This window comes from Bombina bombina, chromosome 3, assembly GCF_027579735.1.
Source record: "Bombina bombina isolate aBomBom1 chromosome 3, aBomBom1.pri, whole genome shotgun sequence".
In the NCBI taxonomy this organism is placed as follows: domain Eukaryota; kingdom Metazoa; phylum Chordata; class Amphibia; order Anura; family Bombinatoridae; genus Bombina; species Bombina bombina.
In genome coordinates this window covers 1,158,807,603-1,158,834,873 of record NC_069501.1, presented here as the reverse complement: position 1 = coordinate 1,158,834,873, position 27,271 = coordinate 1,158,807,603, and the positions used below count along the sequence as shown (strand labels likewise).

Below are 27,271 nucleotides of genomic sequence, written 5' to 3'. Positions count from 1 at the left end.
TTGTTTAAAATTACATGCTCTACCTGAATAATTAAAGGGGCATTAAACACTTTGAGATGGTAATATAAAATGATAAATGATATATAATAAAACAACTCTGCAATATACTTTCATTATTTATTTTGTCCTCTTTGCCTGTAATTCCATTCTGAAATTGTGAGCTTTTCAGTTCCTGTTAGAAATGGAAGTGCAGAACACTGTTAAATCCAGTACAACCATTGGCTGCACACTCTAGTGACCTATTTATAACTGACCCTAATTGGCCACAGCAGAGAAGGTAACAAGTCACAACATGGCAGCTCCCAGTGATTTATAGACACTAAAACTTTACACTTATATTGTAACTTTTTAAACAACTAATGAAACTAAATGAAAAATACATCTACATGTTAGTCATGGACTAATCTTTTATTTGAATGAATCATTTTATCTAGCATGTATTTAGTGTTTAATGTCCCTTTAAAGTTTAATTTTGACTTGAGTGTCCCTTTAAGCTGGGGGGGGGAATAGCCAATCAGCATCAGCAGTGCTGAGGTCATGCTTTGCTTTGATCTAATGAGATTTCACTTAAATCTCATGAAATTTCATAGTAAACTTCCTTAAACTGAAAAGAAAAATAACATGACTGACTGCACATGCCAGATCCACGCTCCCTTACAAGTCCTGGGACTAGTGTTTATACTTAGGAAAGTTTGAGGTAAAATATATATTTTTTTTTACATAGAGATGATAAAATTATATATAAAGCTATGCTGCATCAATTTCAAGTGCTTCAACATTTGAGTATCATGTCCCTTTAAGCCTGAAAAAATAGGATTTTTCACTACTGAAAACTGATAAAAGCCTAACCTTCAAACATATCTCACCCTAATGTACTGATTGTTATCTAATCATTTCTGTTGAATCCAAACAATGGAGTTTATAACACAATGACAGTGGCAAGTCCTGCTTTCTCTGGGCTGAAGTCCAGATTGGCTCCTCTAAATAAAGTGGTGGGTGGAGTTTGATCATTGAAAAACAACTGCAGCCATGTGTTAATCTATTCTAATATAGTTTAATGCATTTACTGCCAATTTATTTTTCTTAATCTATTACACAGCTAAACTTGTTAAATAATAAATTAAATGTAATTAATTAATTTGTTTACTTAATAAATGAACGTGGAAATTTGTTCAAACAAATAATGGAAAAAATGTACATGTCTAGGTGTAGCGTAGTTTAAAAGCATATTACATTTTTACATTTCAACCACGTAAAGTGCATGTTTCAAAATTTAAAAATTTTCTGTCCAATTTAAAAACTGGCAAACTCAATTTGTTGTATATAAACTAAAATATAGTGCCAGATGACTTGTTATATTCTATGCATACAAAATGAGCTTACATTATTTTAAGGAATGTAACAACAAAGACGTTAGAGTATAGAAAAAATATGCACTTTTATCTACAAACACAAAAAATAGAAATACAAAATACAATATTTTCTGGTCTGTAACAAGTAGAGTTTGCCGTGTCTTAAATACACCCACTATTATATAATTAATTTCAGTATAGGATTACACCAATAGCACATTAACCCCTTAATGACCGAGGACGTGCAGGGTACGTCCTCAGAAAAAAGGCAGTTAACGCCTGAGAACGTACCCTGCACGTCCTCGGGTGGAAAGCAGCTGGAAGCGATCCTGCTCGCTTCCAGCTGCTTTCCGGTTATTGCAGTGATGCCTCGATATGGAGGCATCCTGCAATAACCTTAGATGGCCATCCGATGCAGAGAGAGCCACTCTGTGGCCCTCTCTGCACCGGACATCGATGGCCGGTATCGTTGGTGGGTGGGAGCCGGTGTGGGAGGTGGGTGGCGGCCATCGATGGCCCTGGTCATGTGGAGGGGGGCGGGATCGTGGGCGTGCAAGTCCGGGTGCACGAGGGGGCGCGCCGGGGCAGGGACTGTGTGGGGACCGCTGCACTACAGAAAAAAATGTGTCCCAAAATAAAAGTGGGACAAGTAATTTTTAAAAAAAAAACCTTAGTCGTTATTTAGGTGGTGGGGGTTGGTCCGTGGGGGGGGGGGGGGGGGGGGGGGAAGCTACACTACAGAAAAAAAATAAAAATAAATAAACATTTGATTGTGCAAAATGGGTACTGGCAGACAGCTGCCAGTACCCAAGATGGCCCCCAATAAGGCAGAGGGGGAGGCTTAGATAGCTGTTTTGGGGGGGATCAGGGAGGTTGGGGGCTAAGGGGGGATCCTAAACACAGCATATGTAAATATGCTTTTTTTTTTTTTCTTTAAAAAAAAAATCTTTTATTTTAGTACTGGCAGACTTTCTGCCAGTACTTAAGATGGCGGGGACAATAGTGGGGTGGGGGAGGGAAGGGAGCTGTTTGGGAGGGATCAGGGGGTGGGATGTGTCAGGTGGCAGGCTGAACTCTACACTAAAGCTAAAATTAACCCTGCAAGCTCCCTACACACTACCTAATTAACCCCTTCACTGCTAGCCATAATACACGTGTGATGAGCAGCAGCATTTAGCGACTTTCTAATTACCAAAAAGCAACGCCAAAGTCATATATGTCTGCTATTTCTGAACAAAGGGCATCCCAGAGAAGCATTTACAACCATTTGTGCCATAATTGCACAAGCTGTTTGTAAATAATTTCAGTGAGAAACCTAAAATTGTGAAAAAATTAACGTTTTTTTTAATTTGATCGCATTTGGCGGTGAAATGGTGGCATGAAATATACCAAAATGGGCCTATATCAATACTTGGGGTTGTCTACTACACTACACTAAAGCTAAAATTAACCCTAGAAGCTCCCTAATTAACCCCTTCACTGCTGGGCATAATACGCGTATTTTGCGCAGGGGCATTTAGCAGCCTTCTAATTACCAAAAAGCAAAGCCAAAGCCATATATGTCTGCTATTTCTGAACAAAGGGGATCCCAGAGAAGCATTTACAACCATTTATGCTATCATTGCATAAGTTGTTTGTAAATAATTTCAGTGAGAAACCTAAAGTTTGTGAAAATATTTGTGAAAAAGTGAACATTTTTTTTTATTTGATCGCATTTGGCGGTGAAATGGTGGCATGAAATATACCAAAATGGGCCTAGATCAATACTTTGGGATGTCTTCTAAAAAAAAATATATACATGTCAATGGATATTCAGGGATTCCTGAAAGATATTAGTGTTCCAATGTAACTAGCGCTAATTTTGAAAAAAAGTGGTTTGGAAATAGCAAAGTGCTACTTGTATTTATGGCCCTATAACTTGCAAAAAAAGCAAAGAACATGTAAACATTGGGTATTTCTAAACTCAGGACAAAATTTAGAAACTATTTAGCATGGGTGTTTTTTTGGTGGTTGTAGATGTGTAACAGATTTTGGGGGTCAAAGTTAGAAAAAAATGTGTTTTTTTCCATGTTTTTTATAGTAAATTATAAGATATGATGAAAATGATGGTATCTTTTGAAAGTCAATTTAATGGCGAGAAAAACGGTATATAATATATGTGGTTACAGTAAATGAGTAAGAGGAAAATTACAGCTAAACACAAACACCGCAAAAATGTAAAAATAGCCTTGGTCCCAAACGGACAGAAAATGGAAAAGTGCTGCGGTCATTAAGGGGTTAAAATATAATTTACTTTACGTAATATCAGAGGTATTAAAACAATATTTATTGTTCACAGTTAAAAGGCAACACGACAACACATATAACCAAGCTCACAAAGTTTAATATATACCCACAAAAGCCACCAAATAAGATTGTGTCTGCTTGTATTGTTATGCCATAGAACTTTGAATATCCCTAACAATTGGTAGCTGTTTTTGTAGTTTGATTTTCTATAGCAATATTGGTTATAGTCTGTAACACGAATTAGATGCCTAGCACATGGACGCCGATACGTTAAAGGATGTCTCGCACAGGCGCAGAAGGCGCTAGACATCTGTTTTTTATGGTCACTATGACAACGACACAGGAAAATAGCGCAGGTATATATAATGTTTTGTGCAAACCTATTGGGAGTGAATCAATCTTGATTTATGTATTAATTATGTATTAGGATTATGTCAGTTATATATTTTTATTCATATTATCATGTTAAGATTTGTTTGTACAATACAAATTTGTAAACGAAGCCCTCAACCAATTAGCTGTAAAGGCATGTTTAGGGGCGTGCCGCCTCCCAGTTTTATAAGTCCTCACTGGAAGCTCTGTTTTACACTACCCTCTGATGAAGGATATTAACCCTTTGAAACGCATAAAGGATTCTATTTGGACTTTTGTTTTTACTGATTGACAGTGTTATGTACATGTGAATGGTTTGGAGATATCTCGGACTGTAACTTATTGGGACCCCATTGATATCGGACTGGTACTATTATCACCTGAGAGTACTTCAAGGGATCGCATTGAATGTGTACAGGAGTTTTTATGAGTTTGTTTCATACCTCATGTTTGAGAATTTTAAATGTGAGTGGTCATTTGGCTTGTTTTTTAATACACTTTTGTTTTAATAAAAACTGTATTACACTAAGTAACCTCTTTGTGTTTTTACTTGGCATAACTCATTGAACCCACGGAGGAGCTACTTAAGAACACACCTTTTGGCCCTACACCATACTCCAAGGGGAGAAGAAGTAATACATACTCGTCTCCAATACAGATGTGCAATATCACTGGAGGCCTGTCACTGATAGATGTGGCAACTTACCTCAAATGATTGGGGTAGTTTCTAATAAGTGCACACCTACCGGCAATCTGTGTGTTTTATTATACTGTGGATGTTTCTAATCCAATACGGGACTCATCATTGTATTCATTATTCAATTAAATTGTCTTTTCCCATTGATTCATTACCTATTTATTGTGTCAATCACTATTCATAAGTTGAAATAATTATTACACATATGTGGTATATAATAACCGTTTATAACCATTTCTCTGGGCTCTTGTCTCATTTTCCCTCGTGTGTGTGTGTATATATATATATATATATAAATATATATATATTTGGATCTAGAAAGATGAGCACACAAAAACACCTCTCATAGTGCAGGTAATTCCTACTCGCAACATGAGCCCTCAATCATATGAGTTAAGGAAGAATGTGTAGATAAAAGAGTGTCCCCACTGTGTCCACAAAAAAGCGTCCTGGTAGAAAGAAGTTCCTCTTTGAGTCAAATCCAGCCAGGTTCTGTATTGAAGACCGGAGGCACCAAATTAAGCCAAACCAATGGCTCCGAAAACGGCTGTGAATTATGTTCGAAATAACGCTGAACAACCACGAACCAGCATGGAGTGATAGGCAGTGTGTGTGTAGCAAGTGACGTAAGGTCGGTGTGGCCTTACGCATTTCACATAATACGAACAAAGGCAAAAACAAGCATAATTTAAATAGCAATAATAAGTATAAAAAACATAACTTATGCTTACCTGATAAATTTATTTCTCTTATGATGTATCGCGTCCACGGATTCATCCTTACTTGTGGGATATTCTCCTTCCCTACAGGAAGTGGCAGAGAGAGCACCCACAGCAGAGCTGTCTATATAGCTCCACCCTTAGCTCCACCCCCCAGTCATTCGACCGAAGGCTAGGAAGAAAAAGGAGAAACCATAGGGTGCAGTGGTGACTGAAAGTTTAAACATAAAAATATATATACCTGTCGTAATAAACAGGACGGGCCGTGGACTCAATACATCACAAGAGAAATAAATTTATCAGGTAAGCATAAATTATGTTTTCTCTTGTAAGATGTATCGAGTCCACGGATTCATCCTTACTTGTGGGATACCATTACGAAAGCTTTAGGACACGGATGAAGGGAGGGACAAGACAGGGACCCTAAACGGAAGGCACCACTGCTTGTAGAACCTTTCTCCCAAAAATAGCCTCAGAAGAAGCAAAGGTATCAAATTTGGAAAAAGTATGAAGCGAAGACCAAGTCGCCACCTTACAAATCTGTTCAACAGAAGCCTCATTTTTAAAAACTCATGTGGAAACCACAGCTCTAGTAGAATGAGCAGTAATTCTTTCAGGAGGCTGCTGTCCAGCAGTCTCATAGGCCAAACGGATGATGCTTTTCAGCCAAAAGGAAAGAGAGGTAGCCGTAGCCTTTTGGCCTCTCCACTTACCAGAATAAACAACAAACAATGAAGGTGTTTGACGGAAATCTTTGGTTGCTTGTAAGTAGAACTTTAAAGCACGAACCACATCAAGATTGTGAAACAGACGTTCCTTCTTTGATGAAGGATTAGGACACAGAGAAGGAACAACAATCTCCTGATTGATATTCTTATTAGAAACAACCTTAGGTAGAAAACCAGGTTTGGTACGCAAAACCACCTTATCTGCATGGAAAATAAGATAAGGGGAATCACACTGTAAAGCATATAGCTCAAACTCTTCGAGCCGAAGAGATAGCAACTAAGAACAAAACTTTCCAAGATAGAAGCTTTATCTCTATAGAATGCAATAGTTCAAACGGAACCCCTTGAAAGAACTTTAAGGACTAAGTTTAGGCTCCAAGGCGGAGCAACAGGCTTAAATACAGGCTTAATTCTGACCAAAGCCTGACTAAAAGTTTGAACTCTGGGACATCTGCCAGACGTTTGTGTAGTAGAATAGAACAAAGCAGATATTTGTCCTTTTAGAGAATTATCTGATAATCCCTTCTCCAAACCTTCTTGGAAAAAAAGACAATATTCTAGGAATCCTAATCTTACTCCACGAGTAACCTTTGGATTCACACCAATAAAAATATTTGCGCCAAATCTTATGATGGATCTTCCTGGTGACAGGTTTTCTAGCCTGAATCAGGGTATCAAGGACCGACTAAGAGAACCCACGCTTTGATAGAATTAGGCGTTCAATCTCCAAGCAGTCAGACGCAGAGAAACTAGATTTGGATGCTAGAACGACCTTGGATTAGAAGGTCCCGCCTCATTGGCAGGGTCCACTGTGGAACCGAGGACATGTCCACTAGGTCTGCATACCATGCCCTGCGTGGCCACGCAGGTGCTATCAGAATCACCGAAGCTCTCTCCTGCTTGATTCTGGCAACCAGACGTGGGAGGAGAGGACGCGGTGGAAATACGTAGGCCAGATTGAAGGACCAAGGTACTGCTAGAGCATCTATCAGTACCGCCTTGGGATCCCGGGACCTGGACCCGTAACGAGGAAGTTTGGCATTCTGACGCGACGCCATCAGATCCAATTCTGGTGTGCCCCATAGCTGAATCAGCTGAGCAAATACCTCCGGATGGAGTTCCCACTCCCCCGGATGAAAAGTCTGACGACTTAGAAAATCCGCCTCCCAGTTCTCTACTCATGGAATGTGGATTGCTGAGAGATGGCAAGAGTGATCCTCTGCCCATCAGATTATTTTGGTTACCTCCATCATCGCTAGAGAACTCCTTGTTCCTCCTTGATGATTGATATAAGCTACAGTGGTTCTGTTGTCCGACTGAAATCTGATGAATTTGGCTGCAGCAAGCTGAGACCACGCCTGAAGCGCCTTGAATATCGCTCTCAGTTCTAGAATGTTTATCGGAAGATTGAGATTCCTCCCGAGACCATAAGCCCTGTGCTATCAGGGAGTTCCAGACTGCACCCCAGCCTAGCAGGCTGGCATCTGTCGTTACAATGAGCCACTTTGTCCTGTGGAAGTACATTCCCTGAGACAGGTGGTCCTGAGACAACCACCAGAGAATAGAATCTCTGGTCTCCTGGTCCAGACGCAGTTGAGGAGATAAATCTGCATAATCCCCATTCCACTGTTTGAGCATGCATAGTTGCAGTGGTCTGAGGTGTAGGCGGGCAAAAGGAACTATGTCCATTGCCGCTACCATGAGTCCGATTACCTCCATACACTGAGCCACAGATGGCCAAGGAATGGAATGAAGAGTTCGGCAAGTGGTTAAGAGTTTTGATTTTCTGACCTCCGTCAGAAATATTTAAATTTCTACCGAATCTATCAGAGTCCCTAGAAAGGAAACTCTTGTAAGAGGGAAGAGAGAACTCTTTTTTATGTTCACCTTCCACCCGTGAGATCTCAAAAAAGGCCAACACAATATCCGTGTGAGACTTGGCTAGCTGAAAAGTAGACGCCTGGATTAAGATGTCGTCTAGATAAGGCGCCACTGCTATGCCCCGAGGTCTTAGAACCGCCAGAAGGGACCCTAGCACCTTTGTGAAAATTCTTGGAGCCGTGGCTAACCCGAAGGGAAGAGCCACAAACTGGGAATGCCTGTCTAGAAAGACAAATCTGAGAAATTGATGATGATTTCTGTGAATAGGGATGTGTAGATACGCATCCTTTAAGTCCACGGTAATCATATATTGACCTTCCTGGATCAGAGGCAGAATAGTCCGAATGGTCTCCATCTTGAATGATGAACATTGAGGAACTTGTTTAGAAGTTTTGAGATCCAAGATTGTCTGAAAGTTCCCTCTATTTTGGGAACCACAAACAGGTTTGAGTAGAACCCAAGCCCCTGTTCCTCTTTGGGGACTGGGCGGATCACCCCCATGGTAAGAAGATCTTCTACACAACGTAAGAACGCCTCTCTCTTTGTCTGGGTTTACAGACAATCGATAGAATATGAAATCTCCCCCTTGGAAGGGAGTCTTTGAATTCCAGAAGATATCCCTGGGACCCAAATTTCTAAAGCCCAGGATCGTGAACATCTCTTGCTCAAGCCTGAGCGAAGAGAGAGAGAGAGAGAGAGAGAGAGAGAGAGAGAGAGAGTCTGCCCCCTACTAGAATCCGGCCCGGATTGGGGGCTACCCCTTCATGCTGTCTTAGAGGCAGCTGCAGGCTTCTTGACCTGTTTACCCTTGTTCCAAGCCTGGTTAGGTCTCCAGGGCTGACTTGGATTGGGCAAAATTCCCCTCTTGCTTTGTAGCAGAGGAGAGCTGAAACAGAACCACTCTTGAAGTTCCGAAAGGAACGAAAATTATTTTGTTTGATCTTTATCTTATTTGATCTATCCTGAGGAAGGCATGACCTTTCCCTCCAGTGATTTCTGAAATAATCTCTTCAGTTCAGGCCCGAATAGGGTCTTTCCTTTGAAAGGGATGTTCAAAATTTTAGATTTAGATGACACAACAGCAGACCAGGACTTAAGCCATAACGCCCTGCGTGCTAAAACGGCAAAACCTGAATTCTTTGCCGCTAATTTAGCCAGTTGAAAAGCGGCATCTGTAATAAAAGAATTAGCCAACTTAAGGGCCTTGATTCTGTCCATAATCTCCTCTAATGGAGTCTCCATCTGAAGATCCCTCTTCTAGAGCCTCAAACCAGAAAGCAGCTGCAGTAGTTACAGAACAATGCACGCCAACAGGTTGGAGAGAAAAACCCTGTATGAACAAAAATTTTCTGCAAAACAGTGTAAAAAAGCAGTAAACTTAACAAAATGTTTACAGTAGCATTATAAAGACTTAGTAACTTTGGCACAGCTATGCAAAACAGAATTTATGTTTTACCTGATAAATTACTTTCTCCAACGGTGTGTCCCGGTCCACGGCGTCATCCTTACTTGTGGGATATTCTCTTCCCCAACAGGAAATGGCAAAGAGCCCAGCAAAGCTGGTCACATGATCCCTCCTAGCTCCGCCTACCCCAGTCATTCGACCGACGTTAAGGAGGGAATATTTGCATAGGAGAAACCATATGATACCGTGGTTGACTGTAGTTAAAGAAAATAATATTATCAGACCTGATTAAAAAACCAGGGCGGGCCGTGGACCGGACACACCGTTGGAGAAAGTAATTTATCAGGTAAACATAAATTCTGTTTTCTCCAACATAGGTGTGTCCGGTCCACGGCGTCATCCTTACTTGTGGGAACCAATACCAAAGCTTTAGGACACGGATGAAGGGAGGGAGCAAATCAGGTCACCTAAATGGAAGGCACCACGGCTTGCAAAACCTTTCTCCCAAAAACAGCCTCAGAAGAAGCAAAAGTATCAAACTTGTAAAATTTGGTAAAAGTGTGCAGTGAAGACCAAGTCGCTGCCCTACATATCTGATCAACAGAAGCCTCGTTCTTGAAGGCCCATGTGGAAGCCACAGCCCTAGTGGAATGAGCTGTGATTCTTTCAGGAGGCTGCCGTCCGGCAGTCTCGTAAGCCAATCTGATGATGCTTTTAATCCAAAAAGAGAGAGAGGTAGAAGTTGCTTTTTGACCTCTCCTTTTACCAGAATAAACAACAAACAAGGAAGATGTTTGTCTAAAATCCTTTGTAGCATCTAAATAGAATTTTAGAGCGCGAACAACATCCAAATTGTGCAACAAACGTTCCTTCTTCGAAACTGGTTTCGGACACAAAGAAGGCACGACTATCTCCTGGTTAATGTTTTTGTTAGAAACAACTTTTGGAAGAAAACCAGGTTTAGTACGTAAAACCACCTTATCTGCATGGAACACCAGATAAGGAGGAGAACACTGCAGAGCAGATAATTCTGAAACTCTTCTGGCAGAAGAAATTGCAACCAAAAACAAAACTTTCCAAGATAATAACTTAATATCAACGGAATGTAAGGGTTCAAACGGAACCCCCTGAAGAACTGAAAGAACTAAGTTGAGACTCCAAGGGGGAGTCAAAGGTTTGTAAACAGGCTTAATTCTAACCAGAGCCTGAACAAAGGCTTGAACATCTGGCACAGCTGCCAGCTTTTTGTGGAGTAACACAGACAAGGCAGAAATCTGTCCCTTCAAGGAACTTGCAGATAATCCTTTCTCCAATCCTTCTTGAAGAAAGGATAGAATCTTAGGAATCTTTACCTTGTCCCAAGGGAATCCTTTAGATTCACACCAACAGATATATTTTTTCCATATTTTGTGGTAAATTGTTCTAGTTACAGGCTTTCTGGCCTGAACAAGAGTATCAATAACAGAATCTGAGAACCCTTGTTTTGATAAGATCAAGCGTTCAATCTCCAAGCAGTCAGCTGGAGTGAGACCAGATTCGGATGTTCGAACGGACCTTGAACAAGAAGGTCTCATCTCAAAGGTAGCTTCCATGGTGGAGCCGATGACATATTCACCAGATCTGCATACCAAGTCCTGCGTGGCCACGCAGGAGCTATCAAGATCACCGACGCCCTCTCCTGATGGATCCTGGCTACCAGCCTGGGGATGAGAGGAAACGGCTGGAATACATAAGCTAGTTTGAAGGTCCAAGGTGCTACTAGTGCATCTACTAGAGTCGCCTTGGGATCCCTGGATCTGGACCCGTAGCAAGGAACCTTGAAGTTCTGACGAGAGGCCATCAGATCCATGTCTGGAATGCCCCACAGTTGAGTAATTTGGGCAAAGATTTCCGGATGGAGTTCCCACTCCCCCGGATGTAATGTCTGACGACTCAGAAAATCCGCTTCCCAATTTTCCACTCCTGGGATGTGGATTGCAGACAGGTGGCAGGAGTGAGTCTCCGCCCATTGAATGATTTTGGTCAATTCTTCCATCGCCAGGGAACTCCTTGTTCCCCCCTGATGGTTGATGTACGCAACAGTCGTCATGTTGTCTGATTGAAACCGTATGAACATGGCCTTTGCTAGCTGAGGCCAAGCCTTGAGAGCATTGAATATCGCTCTCAGTTCCAGAATATTTATCGGTAGAAGAGATTCTTCCCGAGACCAAAGACCCTGAGCTTTCAGGGATCCCCAGACCGCGCCCCAGCCCATCAGACTGGCGTCGGTCGTGACAATGACCCACTCTGGTCTGCGGAAGGTCATCCCTTGTGACAGGTTGTCCAGGGACAGCCACCAACGGAGTGAGTCTCTGGTCCTCTGATTTACTTGTATCTTCGGAGACAAGTCTGTATAGTCCCCATTCCACTGACTGAGCATGCACAGTTGTAATGGTCTTAGATGAATTCGCGCAAAAGGAACTATGTCCATTGCCGCTACCATCAAACCTATTACTTCCATGCACTGCGCTATGGAAGGAAGAGGAACGGAATGAAGTGTCCGACAAGAGTTTAGAAGTTTTGTTTTTCTGGCCTCTGTCAGAAAAATCCTCATTTCTAAGGAGTCTATTATTGTTCCCAAGAAGGGAACCCTTGTCGACGGAGATAGAGAACTCTTTTCCACGTTCACTTTCCATCCGTGAGATCTGAGAAAGGCCAGGACTATGTCCGTGTGAGCCTTTGCTTGAGGAAGGGACGACGCTTGAATCAGAATGTCGTCCAAGTAAGGTACTACTGCAATGCCCCTTGGTCTTAGCACCGCTAGAAGGGACCCTAGTACCTTTGTGAAAATCCTTGGAGCAGTGGCTAATCCGAAAGGAAGCGCCACGAACTGGTAATGCTTGTCCAGGAATGCGAACCTTAGGAACCGATGATGTTCCTTGTGGATAGGAATATGTAGATACGCATCCTTTAAATCCACCGTGGTCATGAATTGACCTTCCTGGATGGAAGGAAGAATTGTTCGAATGGTTTCCATTTTGAACGATGGAACCTTGAGAAACTTGTTTAAGATCTTGAGATCTAAGATTGGTCTGAACGTTCCCTCTTTTTTGGGAACTATGAACAGATTGGAGTAGAACCCCATCCCTCGTTCTCCTAATGGAACAGGATGAATCACTCCCATTTTTAACAGGTCTTCTACACAATGTAAGAATGCCTGTCTTTTTATGTGGTCTGAAGACAATTGAGACCTGTGGAACCTCCCCCTTGGGGGAAGCCCCTTGAATTCCAGAAGATAACCTTGGGAGACTATTTCTAGTGCCCAAGGATCCAGAACATCTCTTGCCCAAGCCTGAGCGAAGAGAGAGAGTCTGCCCCCCACCAGATCCGGTCCCGGATCGGGGGCCAACATTTCATGCTGTCTTGGTAGCAGTGGCAGGTTTCTTGGCCTGCTTTCCCTTGTTCCAGCCTTGCATTGGTCTCCAGGCTGGCTTGGCTTGAGAAGTATTACCCTCTTGCTTAGAGGACGTAGCACTTGGGGCTGGTCCGTTTCTACGAAAGGGACGAAAATTAGGTTTATTTTTGGCCTTGAAAGACCTATCCTGAGGAAGGGCGTGGCCCTTACCCCCAGTGATATCAGAGATAATCTCTTTCAAGTCAGGGCCAAACAGCGTTTTCCCCTTGAAAGGAATGTTAAGGAGTTTGTTCTTGGAAGATGCATCAGCTGACCAAGATTTCAACCAAAGCGCTCTGCGCGCCACAATAGCAAACCCAGAATTCTTTGCCGCTAACCTAGCCAATTGCAAAGTGGCGTCTAGGGTGAAAGAATTAGCCAATTTGAGAGCACGGATTCTGTCCATAATCTCCTCATAAGGAGGAGAATCACTATCGATCGCCTTTACTAGCTCATCGAACCAGAAACACGCGGCTGTAGTGACAGGGACAATGCATGAAATTGGTTGTAGAAGGTAACCCTGCTGAACAAACATCTTTTTAAGCAAACCTTCTAATTTTTTATCCATAGGATCTTTGAAAGCACAACTATCTTCTATGGGTATAGTGGTGCGTTTGTTTAAAGTAAAAACCGCTCCCTCGACCTTGGGGACTGTCTGCCATAAGTCCTTTCTGGGGTCGACCATAGGAAACAATTTTTTAAATATGGGGGGAGGGACGAAAGGTATACCGGGCCTTTCCCATTCTTTATTTACAATGTCCGCCACCCGCTTGGGTATAGGAAAAGCTTCTGGGAGCCCCGGGACCTCTAGGAACTTGTCCATTTTACATAGTTTTCTCTGGGATGATCAAATTCTCACAATCATCCAGAGTGGATAATACCTCCTTAAGCAGAGCGCGGAGATGTTCCAACTTAAATTTAAATGTAATCACATCGGGTTCAGCTTGTTGAGAAATTTTCCCTGAATCTGAAATTTCTCCCTCAGACAAAACCTCCCTGGCCCCCTCAGACTGGTGTAGGGGCATTTCAGAACCATTATCATCAGCGTCCTCATGCTCTTCAGTATCTAAAACAGAGCAGTCGCGCTTACGCTGATAAGTGGGCATTTTGGCTAAAATGTTTTTGATAGAATTATCCATTACAGCCGTTAATTGTTGCATAGTAAGGAGTATTGGCGCGCTAGATGTACTAGGGGCCTCCTGAGTGGGCAAGACTCGTGTAGACGAAGGAGGGAATGATGCAGTACCATGCTTACTCCCCTCACTTGAGGAATCATCTTGGGCATCATTTTCAGTGTCACATAAATCACATTTATTTAAATGAGAAGGAACCCTGGCTTCCCCACATTCAGAACACAGTCTATCTGGTAGTTCAGACATGTTAAACAGGCATAAACTTGATAACAAAGTACAAAAAACGTTTTAAAATAAAACCGTTACTGTCACTTTAAATTTTAAACTGAACACACTTTATTACTGCAATTGCGAAAAAGTATGAAGGAATTGTTCAAAATTTCACCACAGTGTCTTAAAGCCTTAAAAGTATTGCACACCAAATTTGGAAGCTTTAACCCTTAAAATAACGGAACCGGAGCCGTTTTTAACTTTAACCCCTTTACAGTCCCTGGTATCTGCTTTGCTGAGACGCAACCAAGCCCAAAGGGGAATACGATACCAAATGACGCCTTCAGAAAGTCTTTTTTATGTATCAGAGCTCCTCACACATGCGACTGCATGTCATGCCTCTCAAAAACAAGTGCGCAATACCGGCGCGAAAATGAGGCTCTGTCTATGATTAGGGAAAGCCCCTAAAGAATAGGGTGTCTAAAACAGTGCCTGCCGATATTATTTTACCAAAATACCCAGATTAAATGATTCCTCAAGGCTAAATATGTGTAATATATGAATCGATTTAGCCCAGAAAATGTCTACAGTCTTAAAAAGCCCTTGTGAAGCCCTTATTTACTGTCTGAATAAAAATGGCTTACCGGATCCCATAGGGAAAATGACAGCTTCCAGCATTACATCGTCTTGTTAGAATGTGTCATACCTCAAGCAGCAAAAGACTGCTCACTGTTCCCCCAACTGAAGTTAATTCCTCTCAACAGTCCTGTGTGGAACAGCCATGGATTTTAGTAACGGTTGCTAAAATCATTTTCCTCTTACAAACAGAAATCTTCATCTCTTTTCTGTTTCAGAGTAAATAGTACATACCAGCACTATTTTAAAATAACAAACTCTTGATTGAATAATAAAAACTACAGTTAAACACTAAAAAACTCTAAGCCATCTCCGTGGAGATGTTGCCTGTACAACGGCAAAGAGAATGACTGGGGTAGGCGGAGCCTAGGAGGGATCATGTGACCAGCTTTGCTGGGCTCTTTGCCATTTCCTGTTGGGGAAGAGAATATCCCACAAGTAAGGATGACGCCGTGGACCGGACACACCTATGTTGGAGAAATAAACAATTAACCCCTTAATGGCAAAAACGGATTGAAAAAACGTCAAACCCAGTAAAAAAGACTTTCAGCACCTTGCCAAAGCTCTGCTGTGGCTCCTACCTGCCCTTCAGAACGATTTGTGGGGGAAAAAAAACTTCTTTAACAGCCCTCAAACACAGCAGGAACAGGAGAAGCAGTGATATGTCTCAGAGGAAAGGAAACTGTGCAACTGAGGCATGAAAATAGACCCCTCCCACCTCACTCAATGTTTTGAGGCCTATCAGAGAAACATCAGAGTGTCTCTTAATTAACCATGTGAGTTACAAAACTCAAAACCAAGCCACAATGACCCCTTTAGTCCCTTCAAAAAACGTTATAAATGCATCAATAAACAAAACATTTTTTCCTAACAGTGTCACCAGCCCTTTAGTCCCTTCACAAAACGTTATAATTGCATCAATAAACAAAACGTTTTTTCCTTACAGTGTCACAAGTAACTAATGAGCCCTTCAAGCAAGCTGAAATTCCTATTACAGTGTCTAAATACAGCTTACCCTTCCCTCATGGGGATATTGCCAGCCTTTTCTAGAATTAACATAGTCTGTCTAGAAAAATATAGACTGAACATACCTCATATGCAGCTTAGCCTGCAAACTGTTCTCCCAACTGAAGTTTTCCAGTACTCTTCAGGCCTTGTGAGAACAGCAGTGGATCTTAGTTACAAAGTGCTAAGATCATCATCCTCCTTGCAGAAATCTTCATCCCTTTTCTGCCAGAGAGTAAATAGTACACACCGGTACCATTTAAAATAAAAAACTTTTGCTTGAGAAATAAAAAACTAACATTTTAGTCACCACATAGCTCTTTGCCCTTCCTAGCAGTTAAGCAGGCAGAGAGAATGACTGGGGGGGTGGAGCTAAGGGGGGAGCTATATAGACAGCTCTGTTGTGGGTGCTCTCTCTGCCACTTCCTGTAGGGAAGGAGAAGATCCCACAAGTAAGGATGAATCCGTGGACTCGATACATCTTACAAGAGAAATATGCAGAAAGGCTATTTCCCAGACAAATATAATAAAACACAACAGGTAAAAGTATATAATGTACTGGCTGATGAACAAGAATATAAAATCACATTATTTTAGAGCCAGCGACAGAAGGCCTAAAAATAGAGAGATATTTAGTCTAGGGAATAAAATGGAAGACAGACAAAATTTTAGACATACAGAAAGGGACAGATTAGACACCGCTGCATCCTGTTTCTTTTTTAGAACGAGTAAACAAACTGCCACTAGACAAATCTTGGGGGAACACCCCCCTGATTACACATTACCTTACCAGAACACCACAATTAAAAAGTCCCATAGAGTCCGAAGAGGACACCGAGGAGGAAGAGCTATACAAAATAAAAAGGAGAAAATAGAGGAGCAAAGAATATACAAAAAAAAAATAATCAAAACGAACTTTAAGCCCTGCAAAATATAGCTTATTAGCGAGAGGTCTGAACTTTGCCCCTACCAGCTATCCAAATGATTTCAAACTATTCATAGATCTGATTAAAAAAACAGAGGAGAAGCGCAAACCAGGTTAACACTTTAATAAAGGTATTTAAATACAATCACACGTAGTAACTTACATATAAAAATAGAAAAAGTCCGGTATGAACAGTTATAAGCACTGTAATCCTTTGCGGGCTGTGTTCCGGCTCCTCTACTCAGATGGACATGGTGTTAGATGTTAGTACTGTAAGAGCCGCTTGAAAGTTCAGCGTCTGACGTCACCAGGGAGGAGGAAACTGGAGCGTCCCCCAGCAAACAGCGGTCACACAGTCCGGGTTAGGGTCAGAGTACCCATATCAAAAGCTCCTTAGCTTGACTACCCTACGCGTTTCGTCTGGATCCCGGCCAGACTTTCTCAAGGGAATTCTCAAATTCAAGTGAGCAGATTCATAGATCTGAACAGATTTATTTGTAAATTAACTCTGAGTAGGCATTTCGAAAAGAATAATTGCAAAAAGAAAAATACAATTCTTAATGAAAATGATTTTGAATGTCTAACAAATCTAATTGCTTTAGAGTCCGATAGCCTGGGTATGGAAAAATTAACTAGTGGTTTAGACAAATATACTCTAAACCTCCTCTTAGATTTGGAAGAAACTAACGATACTTACAAAAAGGGACATGTCTTCAAACCCAAATCTATTTTTTATTTTCTGTATTCTCAGGGGAATTATATATCTGTTTTTCACAAATTTGTGGAAAAGGTAGTAATGGATTTGTGTAAGAAGGAAAATGAAGAAAAAAATAATAAAAAACAGGACAAATTTGAATGAATTTGAGAAAAAAGCCCTAATAAAATTAAAACAAGACACTACAATTGTGATTAGGGAAGCTGACAAGGGGGGGGGTGCACAGCTATGGGGACTCACTTTGCCCCCAACTATGCAAATTTATATATGGGAACATGGGAGGACCAGTATATCTGGCAAAACAATCCCTTTAAAGAGAACATCATCGTCTGGAAAAGGTGACGTAGTTGTCAACTGGAAGGGGGATGAAAATAGTGTATGTGAATGACAATGAATTTAACTTAAAATTTACTAAAAATTCAAACAAAAGAAAACATTGAATTCCTTGATATAATCTTATCCAGTGAGGGAAACAAAGTAGTTACCTCTCTTTATAGGAAGGAGACTGACTCGAACAGTTACCTCCATGCCAGAAGTAGTCATCATAGGAATTGGATTAAAAACATACAGTATGGCTAATTCCAGAGGGTAAGGAGGAACTGTTTGAGTCTGGTCTGCTTTGATATGGAATCTGAACATTTGAAAACAAAGTTCAAAACAAATGGTTACCCAGATAGGGTAATTGAAGATGGATATGAAAAAGCAAGCCAAATAGATATAACTCAAGGAAAGAAAAAATATCTTTCTAACTAAATACTAAGAAGAGAGTCATGGAAAATTAAAAGAGCCATTAAAAACATTGGTATGTTCTTTTGGAGGAGCCCATATTGGGAAAAACTTTAGACAAAGCTCCTTCGGTTGTGTTAAGAAAAAACAAAAATCTTAAAGATATATTAGCACTAAGTTGCTTAAAACAAAATAAAAAAAACAATTGGTTAAATAAGACCAATTTAGGCTTTTTCAGATGCAATCGAAAGAGTTGCAACACACTCCCTCCAGACCCTTGAACCTCTGGGGATAAATAGGGAAGTGGATATCCAAGCTTTCTTAATATAATAGTTATAGACAGGGACATTAACAAACTAATAAGTAGAACCAACTTTTTAATATTTTGATACTTATTTTTATTTTATTTAATTAAAGAATGTAAATAATATAACAATATCAAAAATAAAATTTAACTGTATAGAATTAAAAATTGTATCAAAATAAAAACAATGGTGTAACATTTTGGAACTTAGAGATTTAGGAGATACAGGAAAGAGTACCTAGATAGATAGGATGTATTTATGAGTATAACATCTCTAATTCTTATTTTTGTTAGATTCACTCTCTAATATAATGTTCCTTCAAAATGCATTATTATAGGGTAACGGTACAAGTATGTATGTTTTTATAGACAATTGGTTATATATGTGAATATTAGTGTTTCTATCAATATTTGTGATCATTTTTGCATAACAATTGTTTCAAATTATTAGAGAGATATATTAATTATAATAATTACCCATTCATATTATTCGCTAAACGCATTATGTTGCATTTACCGTTGATATTTTTCAATATAGAGTATGAATTTGTAAGGTCTTTTGTAAGTTAGGCTATTATATGCAATCGTGGCCTCTTGCATTTAATTTCAAAGGACTGCATATGAAGTACTTCAAGCTTATGGTGACGTAAGGGGGGGCGTGTCCCATATCGCTGTCTTGAAATATACAGCTTGTGAGGTGGGCGTCTATCAAGCCTCTGACAAAGCGGACAAGTTCAGTAAAATGCGTAAGGACACGCCCACCTTACATCACTTGCTACACACACGCTTCCTAGCACTCCACGCTGGTTCGTGGTTGTTCAGCATTATTTCGGACATAATTTACTGCCGTTTTCAGAGCCATTGGTTTGGCTTAAATTGGTGCCTCCGGTCTTCAATACAGAACCTGGCTGGATTTGACTCAAAGAGAAACTTCTTTCTACCAGGACACTTTTCGGTGGACACAGTGGGGACATTATATATATATATATATATATATATATATAAAATCATTAAAATTATGGGGGGGGGATGAAAAAACTGAAATTAAAATCCTCCATGTCTCAAAATTAAATCAATGTAAATATTTGCATAGGAAATTAGTACATATAGGCAAGTATCCCCGCTTGCTTTCCCCCAGAAATTCTTAATAGACAATGTTTCCAATGCACAAGAGAATTGAGGGTAAGATATGCAAATTCTCATTTTTTTTGCTTCAAAAACATAATTTATGCTTACCTGATAAATTCCTTTCTTCTGTTGTGTGATCAGTCCACGGGTCATCATTACTTCTGGGATATAACTCCTCCCCAACAGGAAATGCAAGAGGATTCACCCAGCAGAGCTGCATATAGCTCCTCCCCTCTACGTCAGTCCCAGTCATTCGACCAAGAATCAACGAGAAAGGAGTAACCAAGGGTGAAGTGGTGACTGGAGTATAATTTAAAAGATATTTACCTGCCTTAAAACAGGGCGGGCCGTGGACTGATCACACAACAGAAGAAAGGAATTTATCAGGTAAGCATAAATTATGTTTTCTTCTGTTATGTGTGATCAGTCCACGGGTCATCATTACTTCTGGGATACCAATACCAAAGCAAAAGTACACGGATGACGGGAGGGATAGGCAGGCTCATTATACAGAAGGAACCACTGCCTGAAGAACCTTTCTCCCAAAAATAGCCTCCGAAGAAGCAAAAGTGTCAAATTTGTAAAATTTGGAAAAAGTATGAAGCGAAGACCAAGTTGCAGCCTTGCAAATCTGTTCAACAGAGGCCTCATTCTTAAAGGCCCAAGTGGAAGCCACAGCTCTAGTGGAGTGAGCTGTAATTCTTTCAGGAGGCTGCTGTCCAGCAGTCTCATAGGCTAAACGTATTATGCTACGAAGCCAAAAAGAGAGAGAGGTAGCAGAAGCTTTTTGACCTCTCCTCTGTCCAGAGTAAACGACAAACAAGGAAGAAGTTTGGCGAAAATCTTTAGTTGCCTGCAAGTAGAACTTGAGGGCACGAACTACATCCAGATTGTGTAGAAGACGTTCCTTCTTTGAAGAAGGATTTGGACACAAGGATGGTACAACAATCTCTTGATTGATGTTCCTGTTAGTGACTACCTTAGGTAAGAACCCAGGTTTAGTACGCAGAACTACCTTGTCTGAGTGAAAAATCAGATAAGGGGAATCACAATGTAAGGCTGATAACTCAGAGACTCTTCGAGCCGAGGAAATAGCCATTAAAAACAGAACTTTCCAAGATAACATTTTTATATCAATGGAATGAAGGGGTTCAAACGGAACACCCTGTAAAACGTTAAGAACTAAGTTTAAACTCCATGGTGGAGCAACAGCTTTAAATACAGGCTTGATCCTAGCTAAAGCCTGACAAAAGGACTGGACGTCTGGATTTTCTGACAGACGTCTGTGTAACAAGATGGACAGAGCTGAAATCTGTCCCTTTAATGAACTAGCTGATAAACCCTTTTCTAAACCTTCTTGTAGAAAAGACAATATCCTAGCGATCCTAACCTTACTCCAGGAGTAACCTTTGGATTCGCACCAGTATAGGTATTTCCGCCATATTTTATGGTAAATCCTTCTGGTAACAGGCTTCCTAGCCTGAATCAGGGTATCAATAACCGACTCAGAAAAACCACGTTTTGATAAAATCAAGCGTTCAATTTCCAAGCAGTCAGCTTCAGAGAAGTTAGATTTTGATGTTTGAATGGACCCTGTATCAGAAGGTCCTGTCTTAGAGGTAGAGACCAAGGCGGACAGGATGACATGTCCACCAGATCTGCATACCAAGTCCTGCGTGGCCATGCAGGTGCTATTAGAATTACTGATGCTCTCTTCTGTTTGATTTTGGCAATCAATCGAGGAAGCAGCGGGAAGGGTGGAAACACATAAGCCATCCTGAAGTTCCAAGGTGCTGTCAAAGCATCTATCAGAACTGCTCCCGGATCCCTGGATCTGGACCCGTAGCGAGGAAGTTTGGCGTTCTGGCGAGACGCCATGAGATCTATCTCTGGTTTGCCCCAACGTCGAAGTATTTGGGCAAAGACCTCCGGATGAAGTTCCCACTCCCCCGGATGAAAAGTCTGGCGACTCAAGAAATCCGCCTCCCAGTTCTCCACTCCCGGGATGTGGATTGCTGACAGGTGGCAAGAGTGAGACTCTGCCCAGCGAATTATCTTTGATACTTCCATCATTGCTAGGGAGCTTCTTGTCCCTCCCTGATGGTTGATGTAAGCTACAGTCGTGATGTTGTCCGACTGAAACCTGATGAACCCCCGAGTTGTTAACTGGGGCCAAGCCAGAAGGGCATTGAGAACTGCTCTCAATTCCAGAATGTTTATTGGAAGGAGACTCTCCTCCTGATTCCATAGTCCCTGAGCCTTCAGAGAATTCCAGACAGCGCCCCAACCTAGTAGGCTGGCGTCTGTTGTTACAATTGTCCAGACTGGCCTGCTGAATGGCATCCCCCTGGACAGGTGTGGCCGATGAAGCCACCATAGAAGAGAATTTCTGGTCTCTTGATTCAGATTCAGAGTAGGGGACAAATCTGAGTAATCCCCATTCCACTGACTTAGCATGCATAATTGCAGCGGTCTGAGGTGTAGGCGTGCAAAAGGTACTATGTCCATTGCCGCTACCATTAAGCCGATCACCTCCATGCATTGAGCTACTGACGGGTGTTGAATGGAATGAAGGACGCGGCATGCATTTTGAAGCTTTGTTAACCTGTCTTCTGTCAGGTAAATCTTCATTTCTACAGGATCTATAAGAGTCCCCAAGAATGGAACTCTTGTGAGAGGAAAAAGAGAACTCTTCTTTTCGTTCACCTTCCATCCATGCGACCTTAGAAATGCCAGAACTAACTCTGTATGAGACTTGGCAGTTTGAAAGCTTGAAGCTTGTATTAGAATGTCGTCTAGGTACGGAGCTACCGAAATCCCTCGCGGTCTTAGTACCGCTAGAAGGGCACCCAGAACCTTTGTGAAGATTCTTGGAGCCGTAGCCAGTCCGAATGGAAGAGCTACAAACTGGTAGTGCCTGTCTAAGAAGGCAAACCTTAGGTACCGGTGATGATCTTTGTGGATCGGTATGTGAAGGTAAGCATCCTTTAAATCCACTGTGGTCATGTACTGACCCTCTTGGATCATGGGTAAGATTGTCCGAATAGTTTCCATTTTGAACGATGGAACTCTTAGGAATTTGTTTAGAATCTTTAAATCTAAGATTGGCCTGAAAGTTCCCTCTTTTTTGGGAACCACAAACAGGTTTGAGTAGAACCCTTGTCCTTGTTCCGACCGCGGAACCGGATGGATCACTCCCATTAATAACAGATCTTGTACGCAGCGTAGAAACGCTTCTTTCTTTATCTGGTTTGTTGACAACCTTGACAGATGAAATCTCCCTCTTGGGGGAGATAATTTGAAGTCTAGAAGGTATCCCTGAGATATGATCTCTAGAGCCCAGGGATCCTGAACATCTCTTGCCCAGGCCTGGGCAAAGAGAGAGAGTCTGCCCCCCACTAGATCCGGTCCCGGATCGGGGGCTCTCGGTTCATGCTGTCTTTGGGGCAGCAGCAGGTTTCCTGGCCTGCTTGCTCTTGTTCCAGGACTGGTTAGGCTTCCAGCCTTGCCTGTAACGAGCAACAGCTCCTTCCTGTTTTGGTGCAGTGGAGGTTGATGCTGCTCCTGTTTTGAAATTTCGAAAGGGACGAAAATTAGACTGTCTAGCCTTAGCTTTGGCTTTGTCTTGAGGTAGGGCGTGGCCCTTACCACCTGTAATGTCAGCGATAATTTCTTTCAAACCGGGCCCAAATAAAGACTGCCCCTTGAAAGGTATATTAAGTAATTTGGACTTAGAAGTCACATCAGCTGACCAGGATTTTAGCCACAGCGCCCTCCGTGCCTGTATGGCGAATCCTGAGTTCTTAGCCGTAAGTTTAGTTAAATGTACTACGGCCTCCGAAATGAAAGAATTAGCTAGTTTAAGGACTCTAAGCCTGTCCGTAATGTCGTCTAGCGTAGATGAACTAAGGTTCTCTTCCAGCGACTCAATCCAAAATGCTGCCGCAGCCGTAATCGGCGCGATACATGCAAGGGGTTGTAATATAAAACCTTGTTGAACAAACATTTTCTTAAGGTAACCCTCTAACTTTTTATCCATTGGATCTGAAAAAGCACAGCTATCCTCCACCGGGATAGTGGTACGCTTAGCTAAAGTAGAAACTGCTCCCTCCACCTTGGGGACCGTCTGCCATAAGTCCCTAGTGGTGGCGTCTATTGGGAACATCTTTCTAAATATTGGAGGGGGTGAGAACGGCACACCGGGTCTATCCCACTCCTTAGTAACAATTTCAGTTAGTCTCTTAGGTATAGGAAAAACGTCAGTACTCGCCGGTACCGCAAAGTATTTATCCAACCTACACAGTTTCTCTGGTATTGCAACGGTGTTACAATCGTTAAGAGCTGCTAAGACCTCCCCTAGTAATACACGGAGGTTCTCCAATTTAAATTTAAAATTTGAAATATCTGAGTCCAATTTGTTTGGATCAGAACCGTCACCCACAGAATGAAGCTCTCCGTCCTCATGCTCTGCGAGCTGTGACGCAGTATCAGACATGGCCCTAGCATTGTCAGCGCACTCTGTTCTCACCCCAGAGTGATCACGCTTGCCTCTTAGTTCTGGTAATTTAGACAAAACTTCAGTCATAACAGTAGCCATATCTTGTAATGTTATCTGTAATGGCCGCCCAGATGTACTAGGCGCCATAATATCACGCACCTCCCGGGCGGGAGATGCAGGTACTGCCGCGTGAGGCGAGTTAGTCGGCATAACTCTCCCCTCGCTGTTTGGTGAAATTTGTTCACATTGTACAGATTGACTTTTATTTAAAGTAGCATCAATACAGTTAGTACATAAATTTCTATTGGGCTCCACCTTGGCATTGGAACAAATGACACAGATATCTTCCTCTGAGTCAGACATGTTTAACACACTAGCAAAAAACTTACAACTTGGTTATAATCTTTTTTAGCAAAAAAATACTGTGCCTCAAAGAGGAACTAAACGATTAAATAACAGTTGAAATAATGAACTGAAAAGCAGTTATAGCATCAAACTTTAAAACAACACAACTCTTAGCAAAGGTTTGTTCCCATTAGTAAAATAACAATAATTAAATTTGACATAAAAAGTACAAAGCAACGTTTTTATGCACAGTCACTATAAGAATTCTCACAGCTCTGCTGAGAGAAGTTACCTCCCTTCAAAGAAGTTTGAAGACCCCTGAGATCTGTCAGAGATGAACCGGATCATGCAGGAAAAATAAAAGTGACTGACTGGAATTTTTTGATGCGTAGTAAAGAGCGCCAAAAACGGCCCCTCCCTCTCCCACACAGCAGTGAAGAGAAACGAAACTGTCACAATTACAAGCAAAAAACTGCCAAGTGGAAAATAATGCCCAAATATCTATTCACACAGTACCTCAGCAATGTAAACGATTCTACATTCCAGCAAAAACGTTTAACATGATAAATAGTTATTAAAAGTATTAGTGACCTTTAGCAGAGTAGTTCCGGTGAAATACCATCCCCAGAATACTGAAGTGTATACATACATGTCATTTTAACGGTATGGCAGGATTTTCTCATCAATTCCATTCAGAAAATAAAAACTGCTACATACCTCAATGCAGATTCATCTGCCCGCTGTCCCCTGATCTGAAGCCTTTACCTCCCTCAGATGGCCGAGAACAGCAATATGATCTTAACTACTCCGGTTAAAATCATAGTAAAAAACTCTGGCAGATTCTTCCTCAAACTCTGCCAGAGAAGTAATAACACGCTCCGGTGCTATTGTAAAATAACAAACTTTTGATTGAAGTCATAAAAACTAAGTATAATCACCATAGTCCTCTCACACATCCTATCTAGTCGTTGGGTGCAAGAGAATGACTGGGACTGACGTAGAGGGGAGGAGCTATATGCAGCTCTGCTGGGTGAATCCTCTTGCATTTCCTGTTGGGGAGGAGTTATATCCCAGAAGTAATGATGACCCGTGGACTGATCACACATAACAGAAGAAAATACTGTTTTGACACAGGGATCCTTTTTAACAGGATTATGACAGCAAAGCATTAGTGAGTGATTTCTGGTTTGCTGTCATAATCCTGTTAAAAAGGATCGCTGTGTCAAAACAGTATTTTTGAAGCAAAAAAACTGAGAATTTGCATATCTAATTTGCATATCTTACCCACAATTCTCTTGTGCATTGGAAACATTGTATATTAAGAATTTCTGGGGAAAAGCAAGCGGGGATACTTGCCTAGATGTACTAATTTCCTATGCAAATATTTACATTGATTTATATATATATATATATATATATATATATATATATATATATATATATATATATTTATTACACATACATACACATACATATACATGAGTGAGATAGATAGAGCTATGTGGAAGGGCAAACTGCAGGGACTGATCTGTCAATCCTATGAGGTCCATCACTGGAATCTTTAAAAGCATATCTTAACCAGTAAACGTTTTATTTAAAGTATGCAGGAAATATTGTATATAACTATTAAAATGAAAAGATACAAAAAAGTACATAATTCAAAGCTTAGTTAATTCTCCAATGTAGTTTTGGAAGTGGGTGTTTAGGCATGTCTGAAATTCATTCACAGGTCTCACCATATTCTTTAGGCAATGCAGTTCTTGCTGTTTTATTATTGCATATGTAATAAAAGGTATATAAGTAAAAATAGAAGCAAATGCAAGGTACCGTAAGCTAAAAACAGCATCATTTGATTTCTATCTGCTTCAAAAATATTTTGCTATCAGTGCTGGGTGCTCCCTGTAACATTCATTCTCTTCGGCAAGATTCTCTATTCTAGAGACCTTCAATAATTTATTTGCGCCGCAGTTTACCACTAGCTGGGACTTTGAGGTTCAGACCCATTTTTTTAATATAATTAAGTGAGGTCTGTCCATATGAGGGTCAGCTTGACGATTTTACTTAATGCTTGGAAACTTTAGAGAATCAAGCCCAATAGCCCTTCAGATGGCACAATTGAACTTTCAGTTAAATATTATAGTTGATGTATCTTAACTTCAAAATAATCAATATAAGAAATTTAATTTCAGTCCATTACAGCCCTATTTGCAAACATGAATCATATCTGGAAATTGTGGTTGCCCCTTATTTGATAAGGACTGTTATCTGCCCAACTGAACTTATATTACTTGGCTGCTCTAACATGCTACAATGGTTTTTAGCATAAGTAAGTTATGTTGCTCCTGCAAAAAAAGTGTAACCTTGTATATTTTAAACAAACTTACCCATACTATAAGGCTTCTAAAATGCCCTTTTTATAGTAAGGGTTGGGCTAAAAATCCTCCTACATTTTACTTTACTTTTTATAGAGCTTAGTGAATACACATTTGATAGGAGCAAACCAAAGGACACTAACTACTAGTATGGGGTATGACAGATCCATGTGCCAGGATGCCAGTCTGCAATCTGGTGTTGTTAGACCAAAAATTCTAAGCATAAGGTTAGCTTTGATTTAAAATGTTGGCACCCAATAGAGTGCGAAAACAGTTGTGATGCGCACTCATCACCAGTGTCATTCTGAGCAGGCCAACTTTTTTATGGTTCCAGCAAGGTCATTGAAGCAGGGCTAATCTCCTTTTTCTTTTGGGGACCCAGTTCTTAGCAAAGTGCTTAT

At 41.1% G+C, this 27,271-nt stretch overlaps 1 protein-coding gene across 1 annotated transcript in view; it reads right to left on the bottom strand.

The window, feature by feature from the left end:
* MSANTD4 (Myb/SANT DNA binding domain containing 4 with coiled-coils) overlaps nt 1-27,271 on the bottom strand; it is a 102,591-nt gene that overhangs the window by 6,766 nt on the left and 68,554 nt on the right.